General features: G+C 43.4%; 1 protein-coding gene across 6 annotated transcripts in view; it reads right to left on the bottom strand.

Moving 5' to 3' along the window:
* The window catches only part of LOC147045017 (nardilysin-like), a 52,820-nt gene that overhangs the window by 31,031 nt on the left and 5,610 nt on the right, over window positions 1-16,179 (bottom strand). The window lies entirely within an intron of this gene.

Genomic DNA, 16,179 nt, shown 5'->3' with positions numbered 1-16,179 from the left:
CACTTTTTTTGCCCCGCATTCTACTTGCATCGGTGAGGATTACCGGTTTCCCGGATCTCCGCCTGGAGGGACGACTCGAGCTACACTTTGGTTGCGGGGGCGTCGAAAGGTTTTCACGCCGGCGGCAACGGTCCACAACATCAAAAGCTGGAGAGTCGGGTTGGGGAAAAAAAACAGCTAAAAGTGCCTTAGCGACGAGCAGCCAGCAAGTGTGGTCGAGGCTTATTTTTCTAATGAATACAGATCTATTTATCTAAACTACTACACGAAGGATAGGACGACCAATCAGAGTGAAGGAGGAGATCCCAAAATATATGATTGGAATTGTTTCGATTCTTTCATGTCATCCCATTAAGCTTATTAGCATAACAACTGCTAGCATATTAGCATTTGTTTTGTTCTCATGAAAAACTGTTTCAACACTTTGTCCAATCAGGTCGCCATCTTATATGATATCTTATTAACTTTCATTTTTTTAATCAAAGCGTGAGTCATTTCCTCGATTTCAGAACAAACTCCAGCCTTTCAGTCAGCTCTTTAGCATTCACCCGCCAATTCTACCAACATGGCATTTTTTCCCGACTACTTCAGTTGATTTTAAATAGCGGCCTAGAGCGGAAGGACACTGCGGTGGTGGATTCATTTGGACAAACTTCGAGGAACCCCGGCTCCACCTTTTAATAGAAGCTTTCTTTTCTCCTCAAACTATGGACCAAATGCGGGACTTTTTTTTTTGACAACAAAAAGACAAAAAAAAAAAAAAGGACAAAACTTATCAACTATCAATTATCTTTTACCAAGGTACCTTTTTACGTGCTCATCTCCTACAAATATTAGAGGCAGTTGTGAATATATTTATTCTTTGTTTTTTGGGGTTGTTGTAAGGGATGGCGTTACTATCTTGACTGTATAGTATGATTCTGCATCTGCTTCAGACGCCTTCTTCTTCTTCTTCTTCTTCCCGCCGACCCGACAAGTACAATAAAGGGTGCTACGTGAAGGCCATTGTGTGAAGGCTTTAAACATCAAGCAACTCGTTGTCACGTGACAACATCCATCGCTGATGCCTTCGCGGTCTCAATGGGATCATTTGACAAATTCCGATTGTTTGCCAGGCTCCGTCTTGGATACTGTTAAATCCGCGTGTGTGCATGTTTGTGTGCGCTCAGCAGGTCTTTGTCATCGCATATGTGTGTTTTTTTTTTTTTTTTAACGCGTGGCGGCCAAGCGAGTGAGCGCGTTTGCGGCCCCACCACCTCGGCCTTAATCCTCTAAAGCTGTGTAGTTGACGCGCGCCACATTGGCATCCATTGTCCGGAAAGACAAAAGCGTGTGCTTACACCTCAACGGTGTTTAAAGCGACAAATGGCCTGCCTGGCTTTTTAACGCTTGCTGCTCTGTTTTTTTTCCTGATTGTGTCTAGACTGGACCCTGCAGTTTGATATGTCCATCGCGATCTACATAATTTATTCCACTCCTATAAAAAAAAAAAAAAAAAAAAAAAAAAAAAACGACCAAATCTCATCCGCTCGATCCTTTCGCCGCCGTTGTGGATGTGTTCAAAGCGGCGGTGGCGTTTTGACAAACGGCAGCTGAGCGCGGCGGGTCATCCCTCACGCAAACATTTACATTCTTGTATCGGCAGCGCCACACGGACGCGTGCCGCCGGTAAACAAGCACAATAGTGTAATGGCCTCTGCATTGCAGTAACGGGAGCCATCGCTCTGCGTGCCCAGAGAGAGAGGGAGGAAGGAAGGAAGAGGACGATAAGAAAGAAGGTAGGCTAAAGTGGATACGAGGAGATTGGAACGGAGGGGAGATGAAAAGGGAGGAGAGAGATCAGCGAGCTGGCGTTTGCTGGCTTAAGGCTGCCCGAGGACTCGTTAATTTGGGCCGGGATGAAGAGGAGGAAGACCAACTTCCGTGGGTGAGCTTTTAAAAACTGTTGGGTCAGAAGAAAAACCCAAATTGGGTGAGATCAGCGCTGAGTCCGAAAGGACCGAGCCAATGCTGGGTGGAGGATTCCACCCAGGTTGAGATTTTGATCTAACAACGGATGAAAACCAAACGGAAATTTTAGACTGAGAAACAAATGTTTAAAATTTCTATGAATGTCATGAAAGTGTAAAAAAAAAAAAATATATGGAAACTGAGCATTAAAAGCAGCCACTTGTATACACGACACTACGCTGTTTTCCGAACACAAAATGGCAGCTGTGTGAAGGTGTTTATTCTGGTAAGCTGATGCACGTCTGTCAGCGTGTCGCTCATAAGCCGGCGGCCCGACGCTAAGACGGCAGGGGCCGGGCCCGGCCTGACGTTTCCAACGAGAGGAACGGACGGCGCCGCTTTCAAAGTTTCCTTTCCTTGCCGTTAGGGATTTGACGCCACGCGCGTCCCTCTAACGCCTTCTGCCGATTAGCGCAGGTTGTCGGGCTGAAATTGGGAGGAAAAGCGTAAAGCAGATGAGTTGCTGATCAAGCACCTGAAGCGACGACGGACTCTCAAATAGGATTTTTCTCCTTTTCCAATTTCATCCTCGGAGGACATTCAGCACATTTGCAAAATGGTTTTCAGATCAAACGGACAAAAATCCAAATGAGATGTCGGCCCCCAATGCAGAAACAAGTCGTAAAGTACAAAATAACATTTATTCCTCAACTTTCGATGTGTCGGAAAGATTATCCGAGGTGATTATCTTGTGGTGTGTTCCGAGTAGTTACAAAATAATGATAGTCCCGATTATCATTATTATCTGGATCAATTATCCCGTTGTGTGGGTTGTGTTAAGACTGATTGGGGGGGGGAATAGATTATCCTGAGATTATCCCTGACAAGACTTAATAGTAAGAGAATTACAGATCTTTTTAAAACAACCACCATAGCAAAGTCAGCTTAGTGTAATGCTAACAAAAATGCAAATCGCTAACGTTAGCATGGATAGTCAGCACTGGGAGAGCTGGTAAATACGTCTCCTATCACCTACTTCCAAATTTTAGCAGGGAGAGCTAAAAGTCGACTTTGCTCTTCATTTATGATGACATTTAAGTCGGCTTTTGGAGGCGCCGTATTTTGCGACATGTTTATGCGGCGACGGAGGGGGTGGCAGATAACGCACTGTAGCTTTTTTTTCTCCGTGTGATTTATGAGCGGGAAGCGCCGGGACCTCTTTGTACTTTCACGTCGGCACTTTTATTGAATCAAACCACACAAGCTAGCGTCACATCACACTTGATTTAGTGATCACTTCTTGAAAGTTTTTTTTTTTTTTCCTCCTGGCCCCGAGCCTTGACGGCGACGACGTTGTCAAGGTTGAACACGACAACCCTGAAATTGATTTGTATTTTTATTTATTTCGGAGGCTTGGCTTTGTCAGATGAGAACCGGAGGAGAGCCCTCCACGGATAAAATGCTTCATTTTGCAAAATATTGTTTTTGTCTGTTGATGGTACACACAGTCAAGAGGGAGGCACGTGGGTGGAACACAGAAAGGCTGTTTGTCATAAAGCATTATGTCAGCGCCGTGCCTTCAAGGTTTCATTTTAAATGTCAAACATTCTCCCTCATAACATATGCGCATGAACTCATGAGGGCTGAGAGAAATGTTGTACTTTGTCATCACTAATTGCGCCGACGACCAAAAGCGACGGCGGGTGCCCAAATAGAGAGACGAACGAGGGCATTTCGCACCTGCTCGTAGGTAAGAACGATGATCTCTGGGAACATCAATCTCTCCCGGGGTGGAGCTTTTCATCACCCGCGAGACGTTTGGTCGAGATGTGACCTTGTGGAGCTGAGTTATGACAGTCTCAAATTGAAAGTATCAAATTGCCACCATTTAGGCTGTGGCTTCAATTTGCTAACAGTTGGACAAAATAGCCTTTCCAAATTGAAATGGCTGACTTTACGGGAAATTATTTTGGAGTATTTTTGGGCTATTTATGATAGACATGCTAACCGAATGTCATGTTGCCAAGTGAAACTGCCTTTGAGGGCTTAAGTCAAATGCAAATTAAGCTAGCTAAGTCTAAAACAGCCTATTCAAAGCAAAATGGCCGATTTCCTGTGTTTTTTTTTTTTTTCAAACATGGTTTCTTGAAACATGCCTACCAAATTTCATCTTCTTAAGTGAAACCGACTTTAGGATCTACAGTTCTTACCTCATCCGTTAATTAGCTTAATTTTAAAGGTTAACCCATCAGGACTTTTCTAAAGCCAAACTCAATGAACATTCTCTCGATATTTTTTTTCTTTGGACTTAATAGTTAACAAATGGGACAACATCCTCACAATATCGGCAGCATTGCGTCCTTGTTGGCTTCGCAGCGTGTTCTGCTCTTAATTAGTCCTCATTCAAATGCAGAGAACACATTTAAATGAACAACTGCTGAGCGACAAGTCAATCACCCCGAATCTGTCGCCACGTGTACACTGTGCAGCCTATTTGTAGTGCGGGTTAGTAGGATTAAGTACAAATTTAAGTCATTAGTACAAAACGTGTATGTTCTGAGGCAGTGGAACCGTGTAGCTATATCCATTAGCATGCTAACATAGTATAGCATTATTTTACCTGTGATACACTCGACTTAAATAATTGATCAGATACATTGCTTATCGTGACTTTAACCATTAACAATCAACCATCAGCGCAAAGCAATGATTCAGAAATAAAAGTCCACTGGAGCAGACAGAAGCATGCTTTCGGATATCAGAGAAATTCCAACAGCTGGCGCCATTTGCGTGTATCGACAATCATAGTACGCTTTCATTTTTCTCATTGATTGTCGTTTTAGTTGCGCTCGAACGTGTCAACACAAGGCTTTAACGCCGTACAATAGAGTAATTGCAGCGTAATTACTATGCACTATGGTGTGATCAGAGTAATTACGATGCGCCTTCATTTTTTTCCCGTAACATCACTTGACTTCTATTGTATATAATTGCAGTCAGTCGCCAAGTGGGAAAATTTGGTGGGCTGCTTACAAAGAAACTTCCAAGTCTGACCCTAATTACTTAACTGTAGTCTGGGAAAAACAAAACAAACATTTTCTGCTTTTGTCTCTAGCAGCTAAAAACAATCAGTCGTTTTTGGAGGTACTTTTTGATGATTTCCTTCCCGAGAAGCAAAACATTGACAGAAACGTCTTCATAAATGTACACACTCGGAGGATCGGAAAGTTTTTTTTTTTTTTTTTTGTTTTTTTTTCTGTAGGATTTGGCTCATCACCGAGAGCAGCGAGCGTGACGGAACGACGGTTAACTTCCTTACGCCCAACATCTCGGCTAACCTCTCTCCAACAAGGGGGCGACTAGAAAGAAAGGCTAACATGAAATCCATTATGCTTAATGGCCCCCAAATCCTTAAAAGCCTCACAGGACCTAATCTTCATCCCTTTCTCCTACAAATGAGCTCACACAGCTTTGAAAGTCTCCCATTTCCAAAAAAAAAAAAAGTTTAGAGTTGCTACAACTTGTAACTCCACAATAAGTGGCCATTTTGTAGCTATGATGAGTAAATATTTGTCAAATTCACAATCTCCTGTATGGATGGAAGTAATACCTTTTCCTTTCCTAAGCCTCCATGATTGTGTCATCTTCTCCATACTTTCTTAACACCTCCTCCCCCTCGGTAATTATTTCCTCCCTCCTTTTCTTATTGCTGCCTACTCCACTGTCCTTCCCACTTTGTTACTTATTATTTAATCTCTCTCATTGGCGCGCACACCGACTCGCCATCCTTCCTGTTAAATGGGTGCAGTGACCCCATTACGCTACGTGGCCGAGGAAGAAGAAGAGGACGGAAGAAAGGCATGGCGAATCGCTAGCGTTCTGCCCGCCTTTCAATGGAGATGATTAATGAGCCCGTCCTCCGAGGGGGTGTTATCCCTGCTCCGGACCAGTGGGGGACCCCGATGGGTCAAACACACCGACGACGACAGCCTTCAGTTGTGACATTATCATTAACAATAGCGGGCTAATGAGATGCAATGGATGAGAACCCAGGGACAACATGGCCGCCATTTTGTTTTTTTTGGTCACGAATTAATGAAATTAAAAAAAATGAAATTTTCGTCACTGTATCCAACTCTAGGGTTATCATCATCGCCCTCCCCCTCATCTTATAAAGACGTCTCTTAGGCTGATAAATTTTGCCGCGTCTGCATGCAAAACGTGAAAAATATTGAAAGCGATCAACGCGGCGTGGAACGTTCTCTGCATCCATTATAAGCCACTGCCCAAAGCACCTGAGCTAATTAGTAGGAAAGTCATCATTTCCACACACATGCTGATTAGAGTGCTGGCTGAATGAGTTGTGCCGCTGCGTGTTTGAAAGCGGCTCATTTGTATTTTGCTCCGTCAGCAGCGTGTCACACTGTGGGGGGAAAAAAAAAGGTCTTTTTGACACCTCGTGCGCCTGCTCGTACTGTTTCCCGTCTGAACGAAACTCCTCAACCCACTTCCACACAACTCTTTGACGGCAAAATGCCATGAAATGGCGGCAAAGCACTATTTTTGTCTAAATGAAACTCACACTAAGATAACACAATATTACTGTTAAGCACTTCTTTTGTCCAAACAAAACTCCTCAACCCACGTCCACATGTATTGCCTTGACACCTACACACTACGAGATGGCAGCAAAGCACTATTTTTGTCTAAATAGAAAATCCTCACATCACTTTAACAAAGCTCTTTGATGACAAGATATAATGTCTTGATAAAATGCCACAAGGGGCCATACACAACTATTTATTATTATTATTATTTCCAATATATATTTCTTCCACTCTGGTGGATTGACCCACTAAAAACAAAAATCAAGCTTCTGTCTTCTCTCAGAACCGCCTTGTCGTCACTAGCCTCACCTTTTTTTTTTTTCCAAGTGGCATGCTGTCATGGAAGAAAAAACAAAAATCAAGTCCAAAGCTCCACCTGTTTACATTCAGTTTTGCTTGATGTCTTTTGGAAATGTCTGTCTCCTTGGCGTAGGATCTGTGTGTGTGTGTGTGTTTTTTTTATTTTATGTCCCTCCCGCGCTTGTTTTGGCAGCACTTCATGAAGCGGTTGACCCGTGACGCGCGGCTGCCTCATCTGCATTCAAAGCCATTAGCTCTCGTAAAGGACGATGCCGTTGCGAGAGTCACGGCTGAACAGGAGGACGTGTTGTACTTGTCACAGCTCTGCCGGCAACGCCGCTATTCTCGCACGATACGTTAAAGGACACGACGGCGCCTTGAGATACAAGCCCTCGTTTTGACTTACGAGTGCAATGACTCAGCAAAGGCATGAACGAATTCTACATGTCCCCTTTCAAGCTCCTGCTTTCCTCCCCTCATGTCGAGTCCAGTGATAAAGCGCGACAGTGTGCAGATTACCGTCGAATGTCGTGCTTAAGGATTCTTATTGAGGGTCCACTGCCAATGCTCTCCTTTTTTTTTTTTTTTATTCTACCAAAACGCCTCCTGGCGCTCCATCTGGCTGCTCAGTGACTTGTGCTCAAGTAGTGGTCACAAGGCTCCTGTTAGTCGCACAATATACCCTGAGATTCTTCTTCCTGATCTTTGAGATGCTGCTCCCCCCCCCCACGTCCCCACGTCCCCCCCCCGAGCCGTTTCAAATGGAGTCCACTGATAGCGAGCGAGGTAAGACGCTGAGGCGGGCGGACAGCGAGCGGCAGATGGATGGCGAGTTAGAGCGTGACTCTGACATTCCTGCTGCTGACATTCCTGCTGGGGGGAATTATCAGCGGCAAACAGAGCACACACACGCTCGCCAGAGAATAACACACATGGGCGACACAGGTACACACGGACAGGACAATCATTTGGGTTTTTTTTGTCCTCTTGACACACTTGGGAGGGGAAGGCGGCACTGCTCAGAGTGGCCCTCGATTGTTTTGAAAACAAAAATGTGGACTGGTGAGGGTTGTAATAACAGTGTTCACCAGTAGATGGCAGCAGACGTGCGGTGGCCATTGGGGATTGCGGAAAAAGGTGATTTTTCTCAAATTGTGTCACATAATATTTTTTATTTATTCTGGTGAAGTTACAATTTTATCTGATCATTTCTCAAATATTTCTGTAAATTTACAATAACATGGTTTTACATATATTACAAAAAAAATTCTACCCCTGCTGTAAAGTTTTAGAGTTGTCATTTTCCTCTCCTAGGTTTGCAATCTGATGTAAAACTATGATTTGTACAAGAATAAAACATTAGGAGGGAGAATATTGCATATGCCATTTTGCATACAATACCGAACCGTCGCCTTTTACATTTATGCATCGTGTGTGCATGTCTGCCTACGTGTGTGTGTGTGTGTGTGTGTGTGTGTGTGTGTGTGTGTGTGTGTGTTTGTGTGTGTGTGTGTGTGTTGCCTGCATGGAATTGAGTGAGTCGAAAATGGGCGTCATCATCGTCGAGATCATGCGGCATGAGCAGGAGTGTCTGTCTGGCGCCCGCCCCAACGTTTCTCCCCGCAATAACAACACACACACACACACACACACACACACACACACACACACACACACACACACACACACACACACACACACACACATATATACAGCGCTTTTCTCTTCTCCACTGGGACACCAACATTAAAGAGCTTTCTCATAATGAGGGAAACTACAGAGGAGAGACTCACACAAACACATCGGAACACGTCCCATCGTTACGTAAAGGTTACGTAAAAGGCATGAATATTAAATGCTAGGAAAAGTGTATGTACGTCCTGTGTGTGTGCATGTGTGTGTGTCAAGCGTGTCTTGACATTTAAAGAAGGAAAGTGGACTGGGCTCAGCTTCGCTCCCTTCCACCATTATTAAATTAGAGGCTGCTAATACGGAGCACCAGTGGCAGGCAGAGACTTTATTGACAAGCTCGTCCTCAACCGAACCAATTAAAAAAAAAAAAAAACACCCGGCAGTCGATGTGACGTTTGAGGAGACATCTCCTGCACTGAAATACGGAATCAATTAAGCCAAAGGAGGACATTGATCGGGGACCAACATTTGGATCAATAAATTGATCAGATATTAAATGTGAGATTTTTTTTGAATGCTCATCCTCTAAAATGTTCAAACATTACTTGAAGGGTTACTGATATTTTTCAAAATTTCAAGTCAGTACATTTTTATCATAGCCATACCACACTTGTATAATTCTGGCTTAATAATGGGATACTTAAAACCTTTTTTTTTTAATTGTGTGAAGACAAAGCCGCAGTAAAAAAAATGAAATAAAGATAATTGCGAGCTAATAACTCGCATTCAATTAAGTGATAGGCAAATTGTTATCCTTTTAACATGAAGTAAAACATTAAGTACCAAAAAAAATAAAATAAACCCTTCTTACAAGGACTTTGTGCAATTTTAATTGCAGCTGCGTGTCTGTACTCAAGCCTGGACTTCAAAAACGGTACCGATACTATGACACCGATACCACTTTAAAACAGCCATTTTCATTTTGAAGCCCAAGTAGAAATGCAACATCAATACATTTTTTGCAATTCAAGATTATAAAAAAACGACTCTTAGCACAGCCCACACGGCACCTCGGAAAAATGAAAAGGTCACGTCTTGGCTTTTGGCGTAACATGATTAAAACAAACGGTAATCCTTTGCGCCACAATCACACCCGGGAAAACATTTGCCCTTTAGCAATTGATTGATTGCGGATTCGGTCAAGAAAACACTTCGCCTTCGCCCATCGCTCACTATCACCTTTCGTTAAACTGCGGGAGGCCGTACGGCGCCGCGTGAATATTCCAAAAGAGTTCCGGCAAAGTTGTCAAATAATGGATACCTCGTCATTCACGGCTGCCCCTTTAAACTTGTCGTCGTCGTCGTCCAAATTTGTCAACACAAAAGACGACATAATGAGGCATTTTGCCGGCTCGAGAGCCAATCATTTGACGCACTGTCAGCTCCACAATAAAAGCGTAATTACGCTTTGGACAACGCGCACAAAAGACGGTCGTACGGTATCGCTGTTCTGATTAGTCCGGGATTAATTGCTTTTTATTTTACCCGTGAATGTCTCGTACATTCCGCGAGAGAAAGCTTCACAGTCGGCAGCCGCCGCCGCTGCTGCTGCTTAAGATGAAACGGGGGAATGGTCCGTGATTAAAAATGTTTATTTTCCTCAAGATTAAGAAGCATCAAACTGAATTATGGGATGCCGCGTCTCCACGGAATGTTGCACTTTTATGAAAACGGCGCATTATTTGTTTGGATGTGGTAGAATGAGTTTGGAGAAGGTGAAAAAATTAAAAGTAGCTTATTACAGCTTGCATATGGACAATTTTCCCATGACACCATTCTTTTTTTATTGGTTTTATGCTGATTGAACAGAAATTGAGTGAATGTTTTTTGTCTAATCATTTGTAATTTTTAAAATGGAGATTTTTTAAGACTTCTTTAAACAGCAGGAATTGTGGGCAAGTGGGGGAATATTTGACGAAAAATAATTTTGTTGAACTGATATAATTTTAATTTTAATTCTAATTTTATTTATTATTTTCAATGGGGCAAATTTAAATTGAATTCACTTATCACAGTTGATTTGAATTTTTTAAAATTATTATTACGAGACACAGTGTCCGAAAGCGGGCCGTTTACGTTGACTCCCTTTTGGCCTCGCCGCTGTTTTCGTTCGGCCTTGAAATGAATCACCTTTGTCGTACGTCACGGCGCAGTTGTAAAAACGTCTCGGTGTTTGCAGGAGGTGACGACAAACAACCGGGCGAAGGTTGATGCTCCGGCAAGTCTCCGAGACGTTTTATCAATGGCGAGCAAATAAGTGGGAAGCCAATGAAGGTCAATTTGCCGGATGGAGAGCGCTGGACAGGATCACAGCCCGTGCCCCTTTCATTTTGTGCTTTGCTGACCTCTGCTGCCTGTTATCCTCGGCTATCTTTACTCAGCTTCTGGCTCCGGGAAAAAAAAGAAAAGTGGCAATCGTGGAAAAAAAAAAAAAAAAAGTCAAGCCTAAGCTAGTTGCTGCGCGGACAAAACGTACTATTGCTCTTTTGTCAATTTCCAGCTCTGGGATTTGAGTGAAAGATATTTCGGAGAGCGTAGGAAGCGTCAAGTCAGAAGTCCAAACTAAGACAGGAGAGGTTCCTTTTTATCTCAGCAGCAACGCTTGTATTTACCCCCCCACACACACACACACACACACACTTCCTCGCTTCACATTCAACAAGAGCTTCGAGCTGTTCATCAATAGGGGATCAATACGATGTCCAGGGGAAAGGGATGAGATCAGACAACACGTTGGCTTTCTTTCTTTTTGTTGTTTAGCAAAACACTTTTTTTTTTTTAGGTTAAAAGCAAAATTCGATTCATGCTAGCGCTAAGCGATTCAAATATGAAAGCTAACATTGGTGGTGATCGATATACCTCAGGGATGGATACCTTGACTCGTTTCTATTCCGGTGATTTGTTTTTTTTTTTAGACTAACGCTGGTGCATGGTGACATTGAAGTTTCTCTACTCTTATCCAAATGACTTTGCTTCCCGCCCCCTTCTGCGTTTGTCTTTATTTGCGCTCAGTCCGTTTAGCGTTGGATTGCTTCCTCCAGTGCCGATGGTGGCGCGCACCCCCGCTGCGTCTAAATGGAACCCAAAACAAACTGCCGGTGTTTCAGTCAAGCGGCGACTTGATTCGGCGGCGGCTTAAAGCTTAGCTTATGCTCGCTAACCTTCCGCTTATGAAACCGGCGTGAAGTTGACTACAAACAGATGTGGACACACATTTGGAGGCACTTCAAAACCAAATGTCAATCGTTCTCTTGAGAAATCGCTTTTGGTGATGGCTGATAGCAACTAAAAGCAAACTAGGCAGCTAGGTTTGTGTTGAAATTGGGGTGAACATATAATCACCTTCTGCAATTTTTCAGAAAAACTGTTGTTGCTAATAGTGTCCGCTAGAGGGGGCACTGTCAACCACTTAAATGAGCACTTTGTAGCTGTTCTGAAATTGGCTAGTACTCAGAATTTGATACCTGATATTCTAAAGGCTAATAGATGGCAAGTTTGAGCAGCAAAGTAATTTGTGGGTTTCCTTTTTTTTCCCCGTACATTTTAAGAGACTGAATACAAAATATCCGTTAATAGCTTTAGTGCAAAACAGGTCGGTACCGTGGGACACTTTTATGGATTTACCATTTACTGCCACAACTTGTTCATAATTTTAGGTCTACACTTAAAAGGCGGAGAGGGCAATTGCACGCTCTTAAAAATTCTCACTTGACTTTGCATGTTGTCATCAATCAGTTGAGAGTGGAAAAACATTTCTACGGATACAGAAATCATTTTAAAATAATTTCTACATCATAAATAGAAGGGGGTACAGAGGTATTGTTCCTGCGCCAATGCCAGTCTTATTTGAAGGTATCGGTTCTTACGAAAACTGTCGATACCAGCCATCGGCGGCATCTCCAAATGAAGTTGAGTAAGTCAATGCCCCCACCTCAAGGCCTAGTAGCGAGCGCAACGACCACCACAAATGAACCAGTATCGCCGCTTTGTCAGGGCAGGTTCACTCAGCACAATAATCGCCCTGAGAGGCTTTCGGACGACCGTGTCAACAACGAGGAGATAAGGATCTCGTCAAATTCGTACCAGAGCGACGCGGTCCTCTCGGGCCCTGCGCCGTTGTGGTTATCTGTCGCTGCAGATTTGGCCCAAGGTGTCGCGCGTCTGAGATGTTGTCTCCCACTTTATGCTTCCTCCCCGTGTTCCCTTATCTGATGTCACCTCCTAATCCGTCACGCAAGCGTCCCTACGAGGGCTCTCCTACAAATGCGGATTTACGCAGAGAAATAAGGTCGACAACCTCGTCTGGGAACGGTAAAATTAAAACCTTTTTTTTGTCCGAAACGTGTTTTATTCATCTCGAGTATGAATAATATTTTTCCCCTTTTCAACTTTGACGATAATCCGAGTTGCTTGGCTCGCCGGCAGATATTTTGTGTGACTAAGTGCCAGTTATTTCCATTGGCAAATTCGCATTGCACGAATATCTCCAGAGAAGGTCATGCGCGGTGTCAAAACAACTCAGTTGCTTTTCAAGCAACATTAGCTCATCTGCTTGATTCACAGAATCGGTTTCATTTCATCACAAAATGCTCAACTTTGATCTGAATGCAAAAAAAAAAAAGAGAAACCCTTTGGGAACCTTTGCAATTAAAGATTTAAAAAAAAAAAAAAAAAAAATCGAAGAGCACTCTGAAGCGAACTGGTGGAAATGCTGCACGGAGACTTGTCACAAGAATACAACGCGTCAAAACAACTCGACTGCTTTTCAAACGACATGACTTCCTGCAACTTAATACGAGGGAATCGCATTCGGGAAGTCTTACAAAACGGCCACCTTTCAACTTGTCTTTGTTTCTATCTTGAGAGCAAGGAAGAAAAAGCTCGCCGGTGATTCCCAAGCGGCCGCCATGTTGCAGGTTGACTGCTCTCCGCTTCCTCCAAAGGTGTGTGTGTGTTTGTGTGTTGTGTGTGTTTATAAAAGCGAAGCCAACAGCTTGTGCTGCATCAAAAGGCTCCTTTTCTCTGCAGTTGAAATGCGTAAAGGGAATCTCTTGCCGTTGCGTGATGACATCGCACAAGAAAGAGCGACCAATATGGATGAAAATGAAAATAAGCGCCGCAGTGTTCCGTGGGCCTTAAAACCCAACAGAGACGATGTCGTAAAATACAAGCAACCCCCCCCCCCCTCACTAACTCTTTGAATATTATTGCTGTGGGGAGGAGGGGGGGCAATCAGTCGTCATGGCTCTCAGCAAGACTCCTGGGATTTAAGACTGCAGCAACAACACAAACACCAAGGATGCCAGTGGATAAAATAGGCAAGCAACCGGCTCGAATCATCACGACACCATTTGTAATCATGAACGCGGTAGGCTACATTAAGATGCATGTGTAGCCGCGGATGTCTACTAATGACTATAAATAGGAAAAATGTTTGTAGATGTACACAATGTTTGGTTAATTGGTTTCACAAACGCATTTTGCAAATGTGCTCAAAGAATCAATAAATGTGGACAGAAATTACAAACTGCGTAAACGCACACGCAAATTCCTCAAATATGAAATTGTGCAGAAAAATCTGGCGCCATACTACTTTAATCCACCGATTGCTACATACGGTGCAGCAACTCAAGAAGACAGACAATATGATTGAAATTATAAATATAGACTCATATGTGCCGTACTGATGAGCTAAGAGAACTTGGCATGTTGCATTGAACTTCTCTTATACTATTGCCCCGAGGCTGCCAGAAAATGGCCATTAAATTGATGCAGTGTTTATTTTAATTTGATTTAATTATGTCATTACTGCATGTTTTGATGAAGTCAGCCTACCCCGGGGTGACTGTAGCTACACAACGTATTTTACCACCACCAGAGCATGAATAATAAATAATGAAGCATCTTTGAATGTCCAGAAAAGTCCGATATAAAACTGATGCAATATTATTATTATTATTTAATTCAATATAGTAGCGTGATGTTTTTCTTCATTAAAATACGCACGCACTACAATATATTACTTTCACGGCATTTCCATTCATTTTACAAAAATTCGAAGTTTTGAAAATTGATCAGAATCGCAAAATGTACCAAAAAAATTAACAGAAAGGAAAATAACCCAGCATTTATTTTTTTTTATTTTTTTTTTTGCTGTGTGTAGGGAGCCCCCCCTCCACTAGGGCTTCCACATAAGTGTATTCTGCTTAAGCGCTGGCCCGTGATGATGTCTCTTTATCCCCACTCTGTCAGATGTATATTTAATGCGGGTGGCTAGTAGCAGCCGACACCAGCGCCAACCTACACACACACACTTTTGGTTTTCCTCAACTAGCGTCGCTTTGCATAAAGTAGATCAGACAGGCTGGCTGGCTGACTGGCTGGCTAGCTGGAGATTGCTGAGCAAGAGAAAACTGGAATGTTCGCAAATCCATGTTGTGTTGACAAGCTTAAAATAACGCTTGGTGTTAATGCAAAAAAAAAAAAAAAAAAAAGAATAATAATGAACCATATCACTAAAACACTTTTATTCTTTCGAATCAGTTTGAGACGATGCATGATTTTAGTGTTTTATGTTTACCGTTTTTAATGTTAATAATTTATGATTTGAGCGCTTTTTGTTTCGACACATCTGCGTTTTATGTGACGTCGAGCACTTTGTATGCAGCTATGCGCGCTCGTTTCCAAAGTGCTCTATAAATAAAGCGCGGCTGACTTATGGGTTGTTCTGCGTCATATTCTGAGGGAAGAATTGATGTGTTGCATTTGGGGGGGGGGAAAGAAATGCAGTTGGTAATTTCCCGAAGCGCCGTAGCTAGCGGTCCGTCTCGATAATATTGGCACGTGACACGGCTTTTCTCCTTGCGCCTCAGCTTATTATTCGGGGTCTTTCTCTCCCTCTTACTCTGCTTTTTCTTCTCATCTTTCGCCCCGCTGGAGCCAGTACCATCCATTATTGTTGTTTGCCTAAGTAGAACTATAATTTCACAGGCGAGGAGCCCGATCAGGTCTGGAGTCGTGATTAATAATCTGAAGACCAATGAACGATTGCGGCCCACATATTCGTCTGTAGCTAATTATTCGCTGCGTAATCGCGAAATAGATTACGGATTTATTCGAATGTGAGATGTAAGAGTGGGGGTGGGAGGGGGCGGGCAAGCACGGGTGGGCTTCCAAATACAGGCTCGAGAATGAGATTAGTACACTGGCGTGGGCGTCGTTCAGAGTTACATTTGCTATTGTTTTATTGCTTTGATGAACGTGTGGGGGCGGTGTGAAATATTGGCCTGTGGGCTAAACGCGGCCCGCCACATTCTTGGAACCGCTGCACAAAGTGACGTAAAAAAAAAAAAAGGAGTGCTTGGGCACCATGCCCGCCCCCTGTCGTAACGTCCCTCGCCCAAAAGCGATTTTGCCGCGCCTTTATTTTCCCTGGACGGGTGATGCGACGGGAGACTTTGGAAAGAAGCGACATAAAAACTTGTTTTGTTTTTCGGCTGCGGTCTCAAGGCGGCTGAAGCATCCCCGCCACCAGGGGGAGGAGGAGGGGGTGCCAGTGACGCCGGCATTGCACACACACCCAAAGAAAAAACTTTGTCCTGTGTGTGTGTGTTTGCACAGCTTTGCTTAT

This window comes from Syngnathus leptorhynchus, chromosome 15 (assembly GCF_054491065.1).
Source record: "Syngnathus leptorhynchus isolate UIUO chromosome 15, UIUO_Slep, whole genome shotgun sequence".
Classification (NCBI taxonomy): domain Eukaryota; kingdom Metazoa; phylum Chordata; class Actinopteri; order Syngnathiformes; family Syngnathidae; genus Syngnathus; species Syngnathus leptorhynchus.
Note: the sequence above shows the minus strand (reverse complement) of the source record. Positions and strands in the feature narration are given on the sequence as shown.